General features: G+C 43.3%; 1 protein-coding gene across 5 annotated transcripts in view; it reads left to right on the top strand.

Moving 5' to 3' along the window:
* Positions 1 to 19,141, top strand: part of NEK7 (NIMA related kinase 7) — a 144,314-nt gene that overhangs the window by 37,834 nt on the left and 87,339 nt on the right. The window contains exon 1 of one of the 5 annotated variants that reach the window (XM_088845222.1): positions 13,013 to 13,489. The exons of the other annotated variants lie outside the window; for them this stretch is intronic. The gene's annotated coding sequence lies outside the window, so the exon portion shown is untranslated. Of the gene's footprint in view, positions 1 to 13,012; positions 13,490 to 19,141 lie in introns of those variants that run through there. 5 annotated transcript variants of the gene reach the window in all.

The following is a 19,141-nucleotide window of genomic DNA, read 5'->3' as shown; positions in this document are numbered from 1 at the left end:
TTGGTGTTTTTCAAAACGTTCTTGGCTATTTTTGGCTCCTTTTTCTTGGATATTTTAGAATTAGTTTCATAGACATACAAACACACTTATTTTTTCAGAAATTTGTCCATCTCATCTAAGGTTTTAGATTTACTGATGTTCATTTTTGCGTTCTCTCACTTCTCTTCCTCCCCCCATTTCTTGTTCTGCTGCACTTGTAGTTATCCTCATTATTTTTCTCTGCAGTCTGCTTTTTTCCTCAGTCTTGCCATAGGTTTGATGGGGTTTTTTCATTTTTTTTTAAAGGAGCCAGCTTTTGGTTTTGTGAAGTTTTACTGTCTTTATTTTCCATGTCATTTATTTTCACTCCTTTCTTTTTAATGTATTGGTATGACTTGGAAATTGATTGGATGTGGGGAAACAGGGCTGAATTTCTACGCCAAGGTTTCCATTGCGAGGGTCTTGTGGATGGTGGTGTTTAACAGCTGAAGTGCAAATAGTTGGAAGCAGTTTTGGGGAAGTTGTCGAGTTCACTTTTGGATAGCAAGCTGGACCTGAGGTCCTGGTTTTGGTATTTGCTGTTGATAGGGATAGTAGAGGGTGGTGGGGAGAGGTAAAGACAGAACGCCTGTAGGTCAGGGGGAGCCGTCCTGGCCCAGCAATGCCACCACCATCCCTGTTTCCATTTAATTAAAAAAACCTCTGTACTTCCCCGCCAGCCCAAATGATAAAGAACCTGCCTACCAGTGCGGTGCAGGATATGCAAGAAATACAGGTTTGATCCCTGGGTCAGGAAGATCCCCTGGAGGAGGAAATGGCAACCCACTCCAGTATTCTTGCCTGAAAGGTCCCACGGACCGAGGAGCCTGGGGGGCTGCAGTCCATGTGGTTGCCGAGAGTTGGACACGACTGAGCCCACAAGCACCTCCACACGGTACTCCCAGGAGCGGCTGCACATCCGTTTGCGGTAACTGACCCGTTTGTGTTCCAGTCTAGAAACAGGACAAGGAATGGCTCCTCCTCTGAGGCCCCAGGCAGTCAAGGCCTTCGATACCTGTTAGTGGACTCAGTCCCACTGCCTGCCTCTGAGTGTGTGAGACACACGTGACGAAAGGGAAGAGCTCATCCGAGTCCGATTCTAGGAGATTACCTGTTTCAGCCACTGAAAATGGTCCCCTGCTGTCTTGTACTGAATTTGCTATTTCAGTGTAAAGAGAGGGCAAAGATTGACTGTTTAAACCCAGTTTTAGTTTGTGTTTAACGTTTAAGCTGAGGGTGAGCTGGTGTTTTTCACTTGAAGACGTTTATTGATCTATCATATTTAAGGAAGAAAAGTAATTGTCTTAAAATTATCTGAGGTGCTTGCTTTAATGTCACCCCTGCTATAGCGTCTGTTTACAGAGGCATTTATCTTCAGATTTTTCTTACTGTGAAGATTAAAAGTTAATAATTTGCCAATTAAAAATAATTCAGACCTTTAGGGACCCCTGTATTCTAGGAAAATGGTAAAGTGTTTAATGTTACTAGTTCTAAAGCTGAATTCTTCTGAGCCACTCAAAGGACATTATTGTTTACAGATTAGTGTGTAAAAAGCCATATTTAAGGTAAGGAAAGGGTCAGAAAGGGTCACTGCAGGCTTGATTGGTGTAGCAATCAAGTGAAAAATGGCAAGAGAACAGAATTCTTGAACGACTTCTTGATTTTGTCCAAATTTTAGCTGCCTAGCTTTGAAATAATAAGCGTATGTGGGAAATGATAAATTTACAGTTTGGAGTAAACGTCCCAAGGAAAGCCATACAGTTTGATTCCGGAGGTGGACCTTACCGACGACCCTGGGTTCCCTCACTCACTGGCCATGACAGATCTGTTAGGGATGCAATTAGTGTCAAAGAACAGCGGTGGCACAAACATACAGGGGTTTGTTGTTCTCCGGCGATGCCGAACCTAGACGCAGAAAGCTGCTGGCTCTGGTGTCCTGTCCAGTGGCATCGGGGCGGGGGTCTATGCTTCTTTGGCGTTTTTCTCAAGGAGAAACATGGCCACTCCCGTTGGCGATGTGGCATCCCCTTTGTGGGTGGGAGGCACGCGGAGGGGAGGAAACGGCGTTCCCTGGGGCAAGAGATTCTTGTTGGCTTTTGCGCACGCAGGTCCCGTGGTCGGTCGTCCTCATGGCAGGGCGGGCTGGGAAATGAGTCACTGGTGGAAATCTGGTCCGGTCAGTCCCATCGTACAGTTGGAACTGACAGTTCACTGGTTTACTCTCAGGGCCGTTACTGAACTGAAAGCTCTGGACTGAAGCCTGCCGTCTCCGTGTTTCTCTCCTCTGTCCCTGCTGCTCTGTGCTGCTGGTTGCCTCCTCTCTTGTGCCTTTGTCAGTCATTCCATTGTTGGTGTTGCTGTCTCACCCCTGCCCCCGTCACCTTGCTAATTATACGCTCTTTCCGTGTTCTGTTAAGAGAGTGCCCACTTGCCTGGGAGATTTCCGTGCTTCCCTGACCTGTTAGAGCCAGCGTCAAGTTAGGACTCCTGTCACTTCATGGGCAGTGCATTGTCTCTTTTTGTAGATCTCAGTTTTCTGTTGAATTTCTCTGTGTTCTCAACTAATCTATAGAAATAGTAATCATTATTTTAAGGTTTTGTTTTTTGATGATTCTAAGATCCGGTTAACTTTTGAGACTCTCTGTTGTCCACTCCCCCATCCCCAGTGACTCCCCCCCAGCTCTTGAGCTTGCCTGTCTGGTCTCTTGGCCAGCCTGGTGACTGTTACTGCACAGCAGACACTGTGTATGAACACTCGCAGAGGCCCTGAATGATGTCACCTTCTCCAGGGAGGGTCAGTTTTTGGGAAGACACGTCCCCTTTCGCCTTGACCAGTGGAAGCTGGTCATCCTGGGTCTCGACCGCTGCCCAGACCTCCGCCCGCAGGTGCTCTCTGAACTCCTGCTGTCCTCCCAGCACTGGGATTCTGCCGGGATCTCTGTGTTGCTTCTTGTCCGGTCAGCAGTGACTTCCTCTCTGGTTTTAGGTTGTCATCTGGACTCTTACCGGCTGCCTTCCCTCGGTTTTGTGCTTGTTCATGTTGAGTTGTTGCGATTCCTAGTTTTTAGATAGTAACTCCTGTGGTCTGTGATGTACAGACTATGGTTTATTGTATATAATTTTATTAATCTGTGGGTTTTTAGTGGAAGAAGGTTGTATTTGCATGCATTGTGGTAAGGAGGGAGTAGCAGAAGTGAGTCCTACCAGAATTAACCCTGTAGGGTAGCCACAAAATAGTTCAGTCTTTGGTGGTGCTGTTTAGTTGCTTACTTGTATCCGACTCTTTGTGACCCCATGGACTGTAGCCTGCCAGGCTCCTCTGTCCGTGGGATTCTCCAGGCAAGAATACTGGAGTGAGTTACCATTTCCTTCTCCAGGGGATCTTCCCACCCCAGAGATTGAACCTGTGCCTCCTGCATTGGCAGGTGGGTTCTTTATCACTGAGCCACCAGGGAGTTCAGTTTTAACCTTACTGTCATTGTAACAGGTCTGTATCCTGTTTCATCTCCTTGATCCCCTTTATTCCTCTGATACACCCAGAGTATGTAGTGCAGTGCTGAGTGGAGTGGGCAGGCTCCAAGGTTCGCGGAGAGGGTTTCAGATTTAAAGGGTCAGTGTAGTGTTTCCCAGGCACTGGATATTCGCTGGGCCAAAGTGTGACAGACATGTGCTTTAGCTCAGGGGTGGGCAGAGTATGGCCTGTGGCCAAATGTGGCCCCAGCTGGCTGTCCTGAATGAGGTTACATGAGAACACAGCCCCTTCTTCCTTGGTGAATGGTCCACGGCGGCTTTGCCATCAGGGCAGTGACTGTAGCTGATACTGGCTTGTGAAGCTGGAAATGTTTGCTCTCTGGCCCTTTGCTGAACAAGGGTGCCAGTCCCTGCTTTAGATTGTCAGACTTAAGTGACTGAATTCCTTCACAGCATCCTTCATTAATATGCTATGAAATTGGCCACCACTGGGAAAAAAAAAAGCCTCTATCTCTTCTTTTTTGTTCAGTTCAATTGCTCAGTCATGTTCAACTTTGTGACCCCATGGACTGCAGCACGCCAGGCCTCCCTGTCCATCACCAACTCCAGGAGTTTAATCAAACTCATGTCCGTCACGTAGGTGGTGCCATCCAACCATCTCATCCTCTGTCGTCCCCTCCTTCTGCCTTCGGTTTTTGGGCACTGCTTTTTTGTGCTTCCGTCTCTCCTATGTCTGAATCTCACCCTGTTGATACTCCGCTGGGGGAGGGCGAGTGGCCCTGGCTGGCAGGGTGTCGGCCCAGGGCTGTGTGAGCCTCGAGGAAGTAGCAGGATTGGGCGGTGCACCCAGTCAGGGCCACAGACAGGCAGCGTGGGAGGGTCACCCTGAAGCTTTGTTTCAGAGCGCAGCAGAGGCTAGACTGGTGTGAGGCCTGCCGGTTGGGAGTCATCAGCCTGGGGGAGCCCTTTGTTCAGCAGGGCTTTTAATAACCCGCGTGGCAGTGCAGAGAGCAGCGTGGTTTAGATTCAGCCCCGAGCTGAAATGTCACATCTGAGGACACCTCATTACAGTCATCCATCTCAGGCCTCCGGGCTGCTGACTCTCCCTGGCTGTGTGTGAAAAGTCAGGGGTACTTGCGCCAGGTCTCTTTCCAGACCAGAAATAGTTCAGGCGTGGCCTCAGCGGTGCTGAGGTCCGCGCTGGCTGCCCGGTGCACGCAGGAGCCGGGTGTTCACGCACATCAATTGTCCTGTTGAGGTTCAGGTGTCCTCAGGAGCACGAACCAACACGGCCTCCACCTCTGTTCACTCGGAGGGCTGCCTGGGCGCCCCGGGAGCCTGGCGTTCCGCTGCCAATCTTGGGGCAGGTGCCGAAATCCGTGTGGAGGCTCCGTGCTCGGGAAGGTGTGATCTTGGGCTGGAAGCCGATGACGGTCGCGCCTCTGGAGTGTGGTGCGTGCTCCTCCCCGCCTTCCCTGGCACCCAGTCACCAGGGGTCTCACCGGAACAGCCTCCCAGACGGTCTCCACTGGGATGGTCTCGCTGGAATGGCCCCACTGGGCTGGTCTGGCCGGGAGTCTTGGGGGCCTGGGTGGTGGAGGGGAGCGGTGTCCTCCCCAGTCTCCCTCTTAGCTAATGTCACTCGCCCGTCAGGAAGGAAGAGGGTGAAGGAAAAACCATAAACAAAAATTTGTTGTGAAAAAATCTTAATGGCTGCTTCTGGTTTTGAGCTAGATTCAGCACATTTGAACCACAAGTGCTTTTAGAATAAAATAATATGAAGTTTGCGTGCATTCACACATTGCATTTATAATCATTTCTCTCCCCGCTGTTGATGTCCAAAGTCCATTTAGGCTCTCAGAGATGGTAATCCCTGCGTGAAATTGAAGGGGGCTGACTCCTTGGAAGGAAAGTTATGACCAACCTTGATAATATATTGAAAAACAGAGACATTACTTTGCCAACAAAGGTCCGTCTAGTCAAGGCTATGGTTTTTCCTGTGGTCATGTATGGATGTGAGCGTTGGACTGTAAAGAAAGCTGATCGCTGAAGAATTGATGCTTTTGAACTGTGGTGCTGGAGAAGACTCTTGAGAGTCCCTTGTACCGCCAGGAGATCCAACCAGTCCATTCTAAGGGAGATCAATCCTGGGTGTTCATTGGAAGGACTGATGCTAAAGCTGAAACTCCAATACTTTGGCCACCTCATGCGACGAGTTGACTCACTGGAAAAGACTCTGATGCTGGGAAAGGTTGGGGGCAGGAAGAGAAGAGGACGACAGAGAATGAGATGGCTGGATGGCATCACCGACTCTGTGGACATGGGTTTGAGTGAACTCTGGGAGTTGGTGAGGGACAGGGAGGCCTGGCGTGCTGTGATTCATGGGGTCGCGGAGTGTCGGACACGACTGAGCGACTGAACTGAACTGAAACAGACGGCGCGCTGCGCGCTGGCGTCCAGCCACAGCGCCCGCGCGGCCGGGGCGTCAGGTTATTGCGCTCACGATCGTCCCGGGCCGCGCCTCAAGAGCCTGGTTTCTGGAGCCGTCTTCCTGGGGCGTCAGTTGCTCTCATGGATTATTTGGGCCGGGGGGCATGTGTTGCGCGATGCAAAAGAGTAAAATCTTGGCACCTTCTAACAGAATCTGTTGACTGGGAGCGAAGGTCTCCCCGACATGACCCGAGTCCAGCTCCTCCTGCGCTGGAAGAGGTTGGAGAAGCCGCACAGTACACCCCAGCGCTCGGGGGCCTCGCTGCCCGGGGGCAGCAGCAGTGTGTGCCGTGGCGCCTTCCGTCTCCACTGAGAACGGGGTTCCTGTTCGCTCGGCCACTCTTGCTGCCCTTCTGAGCCTGAGAGCCCTGTCCGGGGAGTGGCCCGCAGTGAGGGGCGACGAGGACCGCAGCCCCCGTTCGGGGAACACGTCCCCATCGGGACCGGCCTGCGGCTGCAAGGATGGGAGGCCCGCCCGCGTGTCCGGAGCAGGCTGCCAGTGATGAGAGCTCGAGAAGAGCAGCATTGGCGCCACCCTGACGGGCCGCGCCGCCTCGCTGGGCTCCCGGCGGCCTCCCTTCTCCCCGCGCCTCCCTCCTCCGTGCTCTCCCCTCCCTCCTGGTTTCCTTCCGCGAGCCTTCCTTGCTCAGAGGGCCTCTGGAGGAGCGCAGAGGTGGGTGCACCCTGGCGACCCATGGAGGGCTCGGAGAGGAGCGCACGTCTTAGCCCTGACCGGTTGCTGTGCTGAACCGGCAGAAAGGGAGATGCTTGATTGCTCTTAGGCTCAACAGCTTAGACGTACCTACTTGTTATTTTAAAGATCAAACTCAGATACTTCATTTGTAAGTATGGTCTGAAATGACTCTTCCAAACATTGTAATTTAGGGAATTAGATCATACATGTTTTTGAAACCAATGGATGATCCGTTTAGATCTGTTTTAAACAAGGAGGGGGGAGACATTCAGAAGAGACTTATGTGTGTGCTGAGAGGTGTTTATGTTCCTTCCAATTTTACTTAAAAAAAAAAAATAACATACAATAATAACATGTTAACAACAGAAATCCACCGAGAGACTCTGGAGCTCCTACTGGGGTCGCTCCCGCCCCGCCCCTCCAGATCACTGGTCCGTGTCCTGGAATAACCATACCCCCCCACCCTCCTTTCTTTCCGTTTGGGTCCAATTTAGACTCACACAGAGGAGAGTGAGCCGCCTGTCTGCCTTGTATGAAGCAGCCCGGTTGGTGGGCCTGGCCTGTGGAGCAGGTTTGGTGGCCAGAGTGCTGGTCACCCCAGCTGCAGTGATGCCCTGGACACCAGGGCAAGTGGGACATAGCCTGTTAAGTTCTAATGCCGTGTAGTTCGCAAACCAAGTCGTGCAGCGTCCTCCTCTGTGTACCTTTTATGTATATATTTATTCTTCAGTGGAGACATGCAGGTCCCACTCCACACTGATCAGCTGGAATCAAGGGCCGGGAATCAGGGCCGTGGGCCAGACAGCGAAAGGGAGCAACAGCACAGGGGACCTGGTAGCCAACCATGGCTGAGAACTGCTAATTCACAGGCTACATTCAGGACTGATTTTGTTCAGAATGTTCTATTAGAAAGTAAGTCTCATTTAGGTTTAAGCAACTCTTTGCTGCATGAGAATCAATGCATAATTAAGAAGGGAAGGAAATGTGTTTACTCACAACCTACACTGCACATTTTCTGACTTCCTTTTATGTATCCTTGAGCACCCATCTTGGGTTTGAATCAGCCGCTACTGAATGGTGATGTGTGGAGCCTGTTGCTTATTAGATTTGCTGAACTAGGGAAAAAGCAAGTAAAAAGATGACTTACTGGAGTATTTCTTTTTCTTTAGAAACATTACTTTTTTTTTTTTAATGTTAGCAGTATGAAATAGCAAAGTTCCTAGGAAGAAGAAACTTTTTTTCAGGTTTGATATATTTATTCAGAGGGTGAGTCAACTGCAGAATGAAGCGCTTTTTAGCATTATGAAATGCAGTGTTAGAAAATCTTTTTCCTTGCAGTTCTTTTACAGTTTTATAATCCTGAAGAGTTTCTTTCATCTGGAGGTTTTCATGCACTCAGGTGTTTTGCATGATCTCTGATGCGATCAGTAGTAAAGACGGCGGTGCAGTGGTGGCTGTGATCATAAACCTCTGACGTATTTTATAGTGGGTGTGGGGGAGAGGAGGAGGGAGGGAAGGGGTGAACATTTGAGGACTTACTTAGAAAGGGGTGTTTGCTATCTTATTTTACAAAGACACAATTTTGGATTTGCTGAAAACAAACCAGAAAATTATCCTAGATAATATATTTGAAGACATCCACTTTTTGAATTCTAATAGCATGCTCAACTGTCCTTTGCAGTTGAAGGTTAAAAATGTAACTTTGGTATCAGAATTAAATAATAAGATAGCCTCAAAGTATTAGGTCACAGACAGCTTCTATTCATTAAATTCATTGGGAAGTGACTTCTAGTAAACCCAACAACACTGATTTCAGTAACTCAGTAGCTGTGAGAAGTGATTAGTTGGCCGACGTGTGCTCATTAAGTTTTTGGTTCATTGGTCCCTTGATTAATCTCAGGATTCTGTTTCATGTGCTCCAGAGTTTTGTATATAAAATGCTTCTGTCTCACACATGGATGTTTATTAGGGACGAAGATAAGATCAAACCAGCAGGTGTCACAAGAACCATAATGAAAACATTGGCCCTGATTATCTCAACCTTTGTTTTGTTACTTTTCAGTGATTCTTTCACGTAAAACAATGTTAAAATGATTTTTCAGTGGACACTTCTCTGCCTTCTAGTGTCAAATCCTTCTTTTCAGATGTTTTCGGGAGCATGTTTGAAGTGTAGCAGTGGCTCTAAAAAGATTTAGTTCAGAGAAGGGCATGTTTATCAAGTGTACCAAACTTTTCTTTTCACTTTCTTGAAAAAAAGTTTACTGAAAATTACTCCATATCCAGAAAGTTTATATTTAACTACTTAAACATATCTCTGGCTGTCTGTGTTCTACTTTTTTCCGTATTTCACTCCTATTGACTAGTCAGCAAGCATATGCATTTTGTAGGAGTAGGATTAGGAATTCATAAACAGACTGCCCTCATACTGGGCTTAATTGTTCAGTGTGAAAACACAGCACTTACCATCTTTCACACCCTATTATCTATTTTATTTTAGGCCAATTCTGAGTCATTGAGTAATCACGGGACAGTAACGTCTACCTTTCCAGGGAAGTGAAAGGTTCAACAGATTTCTCAATTTGCCATAATTTTTATTAGAAATTCTATCTCTTATTTCCTTGTTTCTCACATGATGACTTGACAGAAATACAAATCCTGTAGGCAAATACGATACCGGCTTTTACGATGACCTTACTAGAGTAAACAGAATGAGTGAGGGAGGAGCAGCTCACTGAGGCCACAGGGAGTTGTGCGGAAAGCAGGCTGACGGCAGGTGCTGTTCGTTTCCTTTCTTGTCAGCAGACCAAATAAAGGCCTTCTGCTTTGCAAGCAGCTTTATTACAATCTTAACGTTACCCAGGCAATCCCTTTGCTAGATATTTACCTGAGTGAAGTGAAAACTTAAATGGGAACCAGTACGCAAATGTTTACAATGGCTTTATTTGTAACTGCCCAGAACTGGAAAACAAGACAAATGTCCTTTCCTTAGAGAGTGGATAAGCAGACAGCAAGAATGAGCAGCCTGTGTGCAGCAGCATAGATGCACCTTAGGTACACTGGGCTGAGCAAACGGGGCCCAGCTCAGAGGACTGTGTTCTGTGCGGCTCCACCTACACGCTCTCCTGGTAAAGGGAAAAGGAAGGGACAGAATACAGATGAGCGGTTGCCAGGAATTGGGGGCGCATTTGACTGTAAAGGGACGCAGAGAATTGTATTGGCCCAACAGACCTTCTACGTTTGATTCTGGTGGCAGTTACAAGGCTCAATTTGTCAAAAACATATGAAAATCGCATATGAAATTTTCCTGTATATAAATTACACCATAATAAAAAAGTGCTAAAATAAGTTTTAGACAAGATATATAGACTAGCAAGGTAAAGATAATGTTAATTTAATTTGTACCTTTCTCTTTCCCAGACATTCTAAGAGGAACCTCAAAGCGCTTTATCTCCACATAGCCTTCTGTTGATGCGGTTTTGGCGTGTTCAGCCCTGCTGTCACTTCTATCTGTTGGTTCATGCCGATAACACTTACTTAAATGTCTGCCGTTGCATTTATGATTCCTTCCTGCATCTTCTGCCTTCTCTCCAAGAGGGATTTCATTGTCTGTTCTGTGCTGGTGTTTGTTCGTGTGGTCTTGTTTGCTGGAGTGCCTGATTATTTTTTGTTCCCTGTCTGAAATTATATGTTTAGGATTGATAGTAGAAGTGATTTGAAGGCTGAGATAGTCTCTTTCTCCAGGGTATGTTTCCATGTGTTTCTGCCAGGGGCCTGGGGGTTTAGCTCTGTGTGTGTGCCTGCATGCTTAGTCGCTCAGTCGTGCCCGGCTCTTTGTGACCCCATGGACTACAGCCCACCAGGCTCCTCTGTCCGTGGGATTTTCCATGGACAAGAATACTGGAGTGGGTGGCCATTCCCTCCTCTCGGGGATCTTCCCGACCCAGGGATCGAACCCCTGTCTCACAAATTACAGGTGGATTCTTTACCCCTGAGCCACCCGGGAAGCCCAGTAGCTCTCAGAGGTGACCTCAGTCCAATTTCGGGGGATGTAATGCCCTGAAGGTCGTCCCAGCCCGAATGGCAGGGGTGTTCACCGAGGCCCGGTGGTAAGCTGTGGACTGCACTGTTTTTCTAGTCCGCAGGGGTGGGGATGCTCTGCAGCCTCTCGGCATCCCGACCCTCCCTCCCAGCCAGTCTGTGCTCACTGGGGAGTGCCCAGATCATAGACCCGGGTCTCAGGTTTTCCTCCACCCCTCAGGTACTGGTCCTTTAACTCTTCCCTGTTTCCAAACTGTGATGCATTAAAGCAGATTAAACAACACTTGTATAGCTAACTGTCCTCCTGGGGGTGGGGGGTTGTCTGAATTGTCCTTTTGCCATTCTGGAGGTGGAGTTTGCCTGTATTATTTTTTATACCCATACGTGTAGTTCAGATGTGCTTTGAAAAAAAGAACAACTGTTAAGATACTTCTGTAACTTGCTATTTTTTATTTAATATATTATGAATTAATATTAGAATTATAGATGACTATATACTTACTGTATGTTTAATTCCGTGCCAGGTATCGAGGGGGGTGCAGTGATGTATAGAGTAGACAATTTCCTACCCTTATCTGGCTGGTATTTTGGCAAGATAGTTCGCTTAAACAAGTGCGTGATTATCTAATTGTTAGTGATAAAAACAGTATATTTTGGGTACATCTAACATGGAAATTGTCTCTGAATCTTGCTTTTTTATTTCACATTGTACTGAGTACATCTTTAACTATCATTGCAATTTTTATAAACGTTTGGTCAGTCTAGGGTTGCATTTTCTGTATTTACTATAATTTATTGAGACATTTTCATATTGTTGGACCATTATGTTGTTCATAGTTTTCCTTTTTGATAAATGTCTTTTAATATACATTCTTGTATCTAATCCAGAATTCAGTCACTGATTTATTTCTTCAGGATTGAGTTGTGGGATTAAGAGTACTGAGTATGAATGATTATTAATGTTTATTTCTGTATTGCTTTCCAGAAAGGTTAGTACATATATATAAGCATTGCATATAAGTTTAAAATATGTGTCATTTTGAAAGGTTATCAACTGAATACTTTGTCATTATTTAAATTTGTATTTCTTTATCAGTGATATTCAGCATGTTTTATATTTATTTCTAATGTACATTTCTTTGTGCCTATAAACTATACACAATGTTAAGACAGGATATTCTGCTTTATGAATGAAACTGTAGTGTTAGATTTAAAACTAGAATTAGATGATCTACTTTTTTTCCCCAGTGCTATAATTTTATTATTTATACTTGGATTGCCATTTTTAACTTGCCTTTGTTGAGAATACTTTTTTAAAAGTTCTGTAATGAGTAGCAGGAAATAACTTCTGAAGTCTTCAATAAGATGAAAAGTATATGTTAGTTGGAGAAGGAACCATATAATTGATCATTGTTGATCTTAAATCTCTCTTCAGATTGCTGCTACATAGTTTAATATGATTTCGCACATTGGTTGCAGAGACCTGGGTAGTATGGTGAAACTGTCAAAATATATGTGTGGAAACAGAAGGAGAAAGATTTTTAATAAACAGAACCTATACATATCCATTATTAGGATTTAGATTTACTACCGCTTTAAGTTAGAAATTGAACTTGAAAGAGTGCAAGATTGAGTGGACTTTATGTCTTCATTGTTAGGTAATTTTTGTCGCAGAATGAAGGAAATATTTTTCTTTAGCTCAGCATTCTTTAATGTTAACTATAATTACCTTTTTAAAATTTAATGGCTAGTTATGTTTTTTAACCAACATCATGATCACAAATAAAATTCACTAAGTAATTTTCTTACAAATATATATTTAAGTCTCATCTTTTTATATTCTATTACATACGTTTCAGTACCATATTTTACAGTTGACAAAAAGTCAGGTTTGTGTTTTGAAATGTATGATTTTTAAGTCAGTTTCTGTAAAAATTAAAATTTTTTAAAGGTGAAATTCAATGAGGATGTCTGCTGACACAGTAAAGATTCTCATTTTGTTGAAGATTTTGTCTAAGGTGAATATATTAAGTGGCATTATTTATTTCAAGTATTATGCAGAAGAAAGTATATAGTTAGCATGATTTAATTTCCTTTTAACTGTCTCAGGGCTTTGTATTCTATACATTTATTAAAATATGGGAACTAGGAAAGGTATTGTTTTCACTTAGGGAATGGTGCCGTGTTTCAGTGTTTAAATTAAGATGGCCGTATCATACCATGTCCCTGAGGGCTGTATTATTTATTATATATATAGTATTTTAATTTTTAATAATTTTCTTACCAGGTCATGTGAATTATGAAATTCAGCTCACTGGCAGATACAACTGTGTAAAAATAGTTTGTCACTCAGCTTGTATACCTTGAGATTCAGACTCCTAATTTTGTAGTTTTCTTTTCTGCAAAATATGTGACTATAAAAAAGAATATGGGAAGATTGTTTTACTTTAATGTCTACTGAGGTTGTGGATCCACATGAAAATATTTGTAGTGTTTAAACATCTATTTATGATAGAAACTCTCAACAAAGTTGGTATAGAGGAAATACACCTCAACGTAATAAAAGCCATAATGACAACCTGAAGCTTACTTCATACTCAGTGATGAAAAGCTGAAAGCTTTTCCTCTAAGATCAGGGATAAGATAATGCCCACTCTTCCCACTTCTATTTAGGATAATACCGGAAATCCTCGGCACTGCCATCAGACCAGGAAAAGAAATACAGGCTCCCAGACTGGAAGGGAAGAAGCAGTACTGCCGCTGTTTACAGGTTACATGGTATTGTATATAAAAAACCCTGAAGTTCTCCACCCCAAAATTATTAGAACTAATAAATGAATTCAGTAAAGTTGCAGGATACAAGATTAATATACAAAAGTCTATTGCATTTCTATACACCAATAATGAAACTAGAAAGAGAAATCACAAAAATCCATGTCCAGCTGCATCAAAAAGAATAAAATACTTAGGAATAAATTTAAGCAGGTGAGAGACCTATACTTTGAAAAATATAAAATATTGATGTAAAGAATGGAAGATGATACAAATAGATGGAAAGATATACCATATTCATGAGCTGGAAGAATTAATATTGTTAAAATGTCCATACTGCCCAAATCAGTATACAGATCTAATTCAATTCCTATTCAAAATATCCATGACACTTTTCACAGAATTAGAACAAATAATTTTAAAATTAGTGTGGAACCACAAAAGAATGGGATAAATAAAACAGACATTAATGCTGTTAAAACAAGATTTGGTGTTACTACACTACCTAAAGTTGGCTTCCCTGGCTGATCGTATTGCAAAGAATCTGCCTGCCAATGCAGGAGACCCAGGTTTGATCCTTGGGTCTGGAAGATCCTCCTGGAGAAGAGAATGGCAACGCATTGCAGTATACTTGCCTAGAGAATCCCATGGACAGAGAAGCCTGGCAGGCTACAGTCCATGGGGTCAGAAAGAGTTGGACATGACTGAGTGACTAGCACTTTCACACAGAAGACCGCAAATAGCCAAAGCATTCTTGAGAAAAAAGCACAAAGCCGGAAGTATCATGCTGGCTGATTTCAGACTATGCTGCAAAGTTACAGTAATCAAAACAGTATGAGACTGGGACAGAAATATACACATCAATCAGTGAACTAGAATAGGAAGCCCAGAAATAGACCCGTGCTTATATGGTCAGTTAATCTATAACAAAGGAGACGAGAATGTACAATGAGGGAGGGACAGTCTCTCTTAATATATGGTGTTGCAAACAACTGGTCAGCTATATGTAAATGAATGAAATTAGAAAACTTTCTCATACAATATACAAAAATAAAATAGATTAAAGACCTAAATGTAAGGCCTGAAACCGTAAAACTCTTAGAACGAAACAGAGGCAGTGTGTTCTTTGACATTGATCTTAGCAATATAGTTTTTGATCTATCTCCTCCAGCAAGAGAAACAAAAGCAAAAATAAATAAATGAACCCTAATCAGATTTAAAAGCTTTTTCCCAGAGAATGAAATAAAAATGAAGACAGCCTACTGAACGGGAGAAGATATTTGCAAATGACATGTCTTTTGAACTGTGGTGTTGGAGAAGACTCTTGAGAGTCCCTTGGACTACTACAAGGAGATCCAACCAGTCCATCCTAGAGGAGCTCAGTCCTGAATATTCATTGGAAAGACTTATGCTGAAGTTGAAACTCCAGTACTTTGGCCACTGATGTGAAGAACTCATTGGAAGAGACCCTGAGGCTGGGAAGGATTGAAGGCAGAAGGAGAAGGCGACGACAGAGGATGACACGGTTGGATGGCATCACCGACTCAATGGACATGAGTTTGAGTAAACTTTGGGAGTTGGTGATGGACAGGGAGGCCTGGCGTGCTGTAGTCCAGGAGGTCGCAAAGAGTTGGACATGACTGAGCAATTGAACTGAACTGTTGATAAGGGGTTAATCTACAAAAATATATAAAGAACTCATACAACTCAGTATCAATTTTAAAAATGAGCAAAAGACCTGAGTAGAGTGATGATGTGAAAGATAAATGGGCTGGGGGAGGTCTGGGTCCTACTTTGGAGAGGATTTTTAGCATGGAGGCAGATGGGGACAAAGGCCCTGAAGCCAGGCAGGACATCACCGTTTCAGGAACATGGAGGGTAGTCAGAGAGAGAGACTGGGAGGAACTGCTGTGAGAGAGGTAGCTTGAGATGATTTACAGGGAGGGTCCTGCAGTATTTGGCACGGAGTTGGGATTTTAACCCAAGAGCAATGGGAGCACCTTGGGTTGATTTGTGTTTTTCAAATATCACTGTGAAGAGAATAGTGGAGAAAGAGAGGCCACTTCATAGGATATGAGTGTAATCCCTGGCAGAGATACAGAGATACCCTGCAGGGTTGTATTAGTGGCGCTAGAGGAGCATGAAAAAGTTTCAGATTTCTTTTAGAAATAGAACAAATGGTGCTTCCTGATGTGTTGGAATGGGGAGCAGAGAGATGATGGAAAGGGAACAGTCAGGATGAATTCTAGGTTTTTGACTAGACTAGAGCTTCTGAAAGTGTGGGCTGTCCACTTTGGTGGACCGTGGGGGTTGGGAGTTGGGTGGGGTCCTTGAGGTTCATTCTTGTGGTCTGCACAAAGGATTTTTGTAATACTAAGACATTATTTGATACAAAGAGCCGACTCATTGGAAAAGACCCTGATGCTGGGAAAAGTTGAGGGCAGGTGGAGAAGGGGATGACAGAGGATGGGATGGTTGGATGGCATCAGTAAAATCAATGGACATGAGTTCAGGAAACTCTGGGAGATAGTGAAGGACAGGGAAGCCTGGCATGCTACAGTCCATGGGGTCGCAAAGAGTCGGACACGACTTAGCTACTAAACAAGTTTGTAAAAGCACTGATGCCTTAGCTTAAATTGGTGTAGCGGTACCAAACTATTGTCTTATCTACCTGTATAAAATTGTAATAAAAAAGATGAGTTTCCTTTTAACCTGTCTTTGATGAAACAGTTGAAGAGTATTATTTTTGATCACATTTCGACCTTTGAGTACAAGTCCTTTAATCTGCATGATGCGGCGGGAGGTCGACATGAAGCACGAGCAGCAGATGGAGTTGTATCAGGAAGAGCATGTCTGCAGTTGTTGGAGGAGCCGCCTGGCCAGCTCATGTTTTCACCGGACACTGTTTTCACTTGAAACAACAACCAACACTCAAACTTGGGGCTTTTGTAGACGTTTGCTTGTCATTTAAGGGAAAACAAGTGACATTATTTATTCCTTATGATGAAATTTGAACTTCTAAGTGAACGTTGGAATTTTGGAAAAATTATATTCATCACTCTGACCTTGACATCTTCCTAGTACTTGAAGATTTCTGATGAGATGAGTGATGACACTATTGAGTGTGTTTATGAATGTTGTATAATGAAATGGTCATCATTCAGTGGATCTTTGTAACTCAAGGAGCTAAAGTTTTCCAGGTGACATGCACGGATGTTATACGATCATGCATGAATAGACGATCTATTTAGAGGGCAAGAGAGCCCATTAGACTTTCACATCAGAGTACAAAAGTTCATTGATAAGTTTTGAGAGTCCATATTGTAGTTAACCTTTACAAATCTGCCGCTTGTCAAGTTTGCTGTAGTGTTAAGAATATCCACAGAGGGTATGAAAAAACACCTCTATTTTCCAGCTGTATATCTGTGTAAGACCAGATTTTTAAAAATACTCCTCAGCCAAAACAACATATCTCAACAACTTGAATGTAGAAGCTGCTTCTTTTCTGAAGATAGACATTAAAGAAATTAACAAAATGCAAAACAGTGCTTCTCCTCTAACTAATATTTGCAGAGATAGCTATTTTTCATAAAAATATGTTATAGGCATATAATGATTTATTGCTGTTATTTGTAAATGAATTAGTATGTATTTTAAACATTTCTCCATTTTAATTTCTAATATGAGAAATGCAGGTACTTATGACCCATGTGCGCCAAAAGGGGTCTTTGGGGTTCTCAGAGAAAGAGGTCCTGAGATGCAGAAATTTGAGAGGTTTTGGACTGGATCAGCTGAGTAGGTGGTGATAATGTAAGGAGAGAAAGTTGATTAGAGAACTTAGCTACTCTTTTTTTTTTAAAGAAATGGCAGATGGAATCTTCCTTCTGTTCAAAAACTGAAGATACTAGGTGGTCATTTGGCTATTGGTGTTTGTGGTTCAGAGCTCAGAACAGATGAGATAAGTTTCAGAGTAATCATAGATGGATAGTAATCAAGTCATGGGACTGGAAAGGATGACCTGAAAGAATGTAGGTTTAAAAAAAAATGAAGATTCACATCATAGAGCACTTGGACATAAATGTTAGATTGGAAAAGGAACTTAGAAAAATGAATTATTATATGAGAGTACACGGGGCACAGAACATTTCCAGAAAGTGAGATAGTTGTGTTGAATGCTGGTGGAGGTCAAATCAGAGGACCTTGGTGAGGGCCCTTATCATCTCTTGTCTGGATTGTTACAGTCGCTTCTTGACAGGTCTGTCTTGTGGTTGTGAGCCCCTCTCCTCTGTCATATGGCAGGAAAGATTGTATTTCAGAAAGGGCACTTCCCTCTCTTAGCTGCTTGAAAGCAGCATTAGCTCTCTGATAGCAGTTGAATAAAGGGGATATCATAAAAGTTAGCCTCACTCCCCTAGCTGTCTCTCACCACTTGCCAATTTTAATTTTACTTACATGATGCTGTGCTCTGCTTTGGGGTATTTTGATATGTTCTTTCCTTTCCCCAGATTTCCTGTCTTCCTTGCCTCATCTAACCTGTGTGAGTGTCTCCTCCTTATTTAAAACCCAGTTCAGGTAGCATCTTCTTTGGGCAGCCTTTTTTGATGGAAGACTGGTTGCCAAATTTGTTGAATTTGATCATAATTTTACTCACCATTGATTTTAGACTTATTAAACTGTAGCAGTTATTGCTTGATGTTTTGATAGAGATACATCCATTCATTTGTTCAGTAAATGTTCGCTCAGCACTCATTTCGTGTCAGGCATTGGCCTAAGTACTGGGAACAGAGCTGTGGACAACGAACACAGGTCCCTGCAACATGGAACTTACAGTCTAGAGACTGAATGTGTGTTTAAACTTACACGTTAAACGTCTTTGTTTATGAGGGGGTTACCTGAAAGTTAATATATAGCATATATGGCCTTTGAAAATATGATAACATTAAATCAGCATGTAAACACTGATATTTTCTTTTTCAACAGAAGCAGTTAGAATCTAGTGACACCTGGAGCCATGTTAGATATTATGCGAAGAAAATTTTTTTGCTCCTTGTTCATTGTATTACCAAGTTTATGTGCAGTATGAGAATGTCACACAGGCTTTCCTTTACTAAGCAGGGGCTGTTTGTGTGGGATGCTGTAGAAGTGATTTCACATTGATGTAGACTGTTAGTCACTGCTAAGATTTCTTTGAATTTTATGTTCCTTTTTTTGTTTTTTCTTTCTTTATTTTTTTGACTTTGCCTTCTTTTCTTCATAATCTTATTTGCTTAGTCTTTGCACACATCAGGAGGTATGATGTAACCCATTTTGTTATAATCTAGCTCATTTCTCATAGCGTCTTCTTGCAGTTAGGCAAGCTGTGGGCTATTAAAATGTGCTGCACAAAGAAAGCGTTTTGTGATTAAGTAAGTTAAATCTAAGTGAAGTTTTCTGTTTGTTTTCTTTTTTAGCTGCAGGCCTGCTTGGATCTTTTAGCGTGCTAGTATTCACTTTGACCCTCTAAGAGAGCTTCATATAGCAAGTAGTATTTCACAGAGGTTTCGGACCAGGAAGCCTTTTTTTTTTTTTCATGGATTGTCTCATGTAAACTGTATGGGGCATTGGATGTGAAATACTGGTTTTAATGATATAGATTTTTTTTTAAAAGTCTTTATTCTG

The sequence above is a fragment of the Moschus berezovskii genome, chromosome 17, assembly GCF_049115385.1.
Source record: "Moschus berezovskii isolate FMDL1 chromosome 17, NW_MosBer_1.0, whole genome shotgun sequence".
Classification (NCBI taxonomy): domain Eukaryota; kingdom Metazoa; phylum Chordata; class Mammalia; order Artiodactyla; family Moschidae; genus Moschus; species Moschus berezovskii.
The sequence above is the reverse complement of the archived record's forward strand: the minus strand, read 5'-3'. Positions and strand labels throughout refer to the sequence as shown.